This window comes from Miscanthus floridulus, chromosome 6 (genome assembly GCF_019320115.1).
Source record: "Miscanthus floridulus cultivar M001 chromosome 6, ASM1932011v1, whole genome shotgun sequence".
Classification (NCBI taxonomy): Eukaryota; Viridiplantae; Streptophyta; class Magnoliopsida; order Poales; family Poaceae; genus Miscanthus; species Miscanthus floridulus.
The window spans coordinates 1747836-1751150 of record NC_089585.1 but is presented as its reverse complement, the minus strand read 5'-3'; positions in this window follow the sequence as shown (position 1 = coordinate 1751150).

Here is a 3315-nt window from a genome sequence, read left to right as displayed (position 1 = left end):
GCCACCTAGATGGCTTGGAGCAGCAAGGATCATTGAGTGGAGGTTGGTGATTGTCTCCGGCTCTGATCATGGTGATTGTGAGGGGTCTTGTGCCTTCCTCGGTGGAGAGCCAAAAGGTAACTCTAGTGGATTGCTCGTGTCATTGAGTTACCTCACTTGTGGGTAGGTTCTTGTGGTGTCAAATTGTGTGGACGAGGTTTATGCAACACCTCTTAGCCGTCGAACCACCAAGTGTTGGTCGACACAACGGGGACTAGCGTGTCAGCAAGCACGTGAACCTTGGGAGAAAAATTGGTTGTCTCTTGCCCTTTGGTATTCTCCCGGTGATTGATTTAGTATTCATCTTACGATTGGTTCACTCCCCTACACAGCGGTATAATCACCCTACTCACTCATTTATATTCTTGCAAACTAGTTCTGGCAAGCTCTTTAGTGTAATTAGAATTGAGAGCTTGTTTTGTTATTTTAAGTTCATCTAGTGGAGCTCTTTAGAGTAGCAAGATTGAGAGCTCTTAGTGAGTAGTAACATTGCAAGTTGTGTGCCTAGTAATCATTGCAACTAGAATTGTTGGATAGGTGGCTTGCAACCCTTGTAGAGCTAGAGCAAGTTTGCATTTCGCTATTTGTCATACTAATCAAATTGCTCTAGTTAATTTATAGATTTTAAATAGGCTATTCACCCCCCCTCTAGCCATATTAGGACCTTTCACCATGGACCACCAAGGAACTACTAGACATCACCACCAGCCATGCCTCAGGAGAAGAGGCGGTCGGAGCGATCTTCGATTGCCTCGAGGGCAAGGCGAGGTGGGACGAGGGTGCCAGCGAAGGCACCTCTAATCGTTCTACCAAAAGGAAGAATAAGAAGCAGCGGGGCGAGGACTCGCTCACAGCCGCTGCTGACCGTAAGGGTGGTCGGAAGCCCACAGAGGGCACTCTGAACCACTTAAAAAATTACTCGTGGGGCCATGCCCGAACCACACCTTTCTCGTAAAGCATCTGCTCAAGGACTATGGCCTCATGCGGAAGTTCTTGTCCGGAAGCTCCAACAAAGGAGAGTAGGGGAAGGAACCTACCCCCACCGCGGACGCCACCGAGGAGAAGCACGATGGCTTTCCAACAACAAATAGCTGCCTTATGATCTACAGAGGCTCAGCGGCCTATGACTCCAAACGCCGTCAGAAGGTCGCACGCCGTGAAGTCTACATGGCCCAACCAGCCACACCTCCCTTTCTCCGGTGGTCAGAATCTACCATAACCTTCGATCAGACTAACCATCCAGATACCATCCCACACCCGAGGAGATATCCGCTTGTGGTCGACCCGACCATTGGCCCAAAGCGACTCACTAAAGTACTGATGGACGGAGGCAGTGGCCTCAACATCATGTACGCCAAGACGCTCAACGTGATGGCGTTGACCGGACGCACCTCTGCCCAACCCGAGCGCCTTTCCATGGCATTGAGCCTGGGAAGCAGGCCATGCCACTTGGGTAGATCGATCTACCCATTACCTTTGGGGATCAGTTCAATTATAGGACTGAGACCCTCACCTTCAAGGTGGTTGGATTCCCTGGGACCTTCCATGCCATCTTGGGACGTCCATGCTACGCAAAGTTCATGGCTGTCCCCTACTACACATACCTCAAGCTAAAGATGTCGGCCCCCCACGGGGTCATCACCATCAGCACCTCCTTCTAGCGGGCCTATGAGTGCGTGGTCGAGTGCTGCGGCCACACCATAGCAATCGTCGCCTCCAGGGAACTCACCGCCCTCAAGGAGGAGGTCGCTGAAGAAGCACCCGATGCGAAGAAATCAACCGGGTTGTTCGAATCGACAGAGGGCTCTAAGGGGGTCCTCATAGATCCCAACAGCTTCGAGGGTAAAATGGTACGCATTGGTTCTAGGCTTTTCTCTGAATAGGAAAGCGCGCTCATCAACTTCCTCCGTGGTAACAAAGTCATCTTTGTGTGGAAATCCTTGGATATGCCAGGCATTCCGAGGGAGGTCACCGAGCATACCTTAAAATCCATCTAGGCTCCAAGCCGGTGAAGCAACGCCTGCATCGCTTCGATGGGGAAAAGCGTAGGGCTATCAATGAAGAGATAGCAAAACTGTCGGCCACCGGATTCATTAGGGAAGTACACCACCTAGAGTGGTTAGCTAATCCCGTACTTGTATGAAAGAAGAGCGAGAAATGGAGGATGTGTGTTGACTATATGGGTCTCAACAAAGCGTGCCCAAAGGATCCATTTCCTTTGCCACGCATAGACCAAATAGTCAACTCTACCTCGGGGTGCGAAACCCTCTGCTTCCTTGATGCCTACTCTAGCTACCATCAAATCGCGATGAAGGAGTCTGATCAGCTCATGACGTCTTTCATCGCCCCCTTCGGATCATTCTGCTATGTCTCAATGCTATTTGGTTTGAAGAACGTTGGGGCTACGTACCAGCATTGTATGCTCAAATGCTTCGGGGATATCATCGGGCGAACCATTGAGGCCTACGTCGATGACATCGTAGTTAAGTCTAAACGGGCTGACCACCTCATCGCCGATCTTGAGTAAACCTTTGTGAAACTCTAGGTGAATGGCATCAAACTCTATCCCAAGAAGTGCATTTTTGGGATCTCGAGGGGCATGCTGCTCGGCTTCATCATCTCTGAGCGTGGCATCGAAGCCAACCCGGAGAAGATTTTAGCCATCATAAGGATGGACCCAATTTAGAACATAAAGGGGGTTCAACGGATCACAGGGTGCCTCGCCACCCTCAGCCGATTCATCTTGCCCCTCGGCGAATGAGGTCTCCCCCTTTATCGACTCCTGAAGAAAGCTAACCACTTTGAGTGGACATCTGAGGCCTAGGAGGCACTTGACATGGTCAAACTACTTCTGATAATGCCCCCGATCCTAGTTCCTCCAAGCAACGGAGAATCCCTCCTGCCATACATAGCGGACACCATGCAAGTGGTTAGCGCTGCCCTGATAGTAGAGCGGGAGGAAGAGGGGCATGCCCTCAAGGTCTAGTGCCCTATGTACTTCATCAGCGAGGTACTATCTAACTCCAAGACTTGCTACTCCTAGATCCTGAAGCTCCTATACACCATCCTCATCACCAAGAGAAAGCTATGTCACTACTTTGAGTCACACCCCGTGATGGTAGTAATGTCGTTCCCCCTCGGCGAGGTCGTCTAGAGCCAGGATGCCATGGGAAGAACCACAAAGTGGGCACTCAAGTTGATGGATCAAGGCATCACATATGCCTCCTGAACGGCGATCAAGTCCTAGGTGTTGGCTGACTTCATCATGGAATGGAC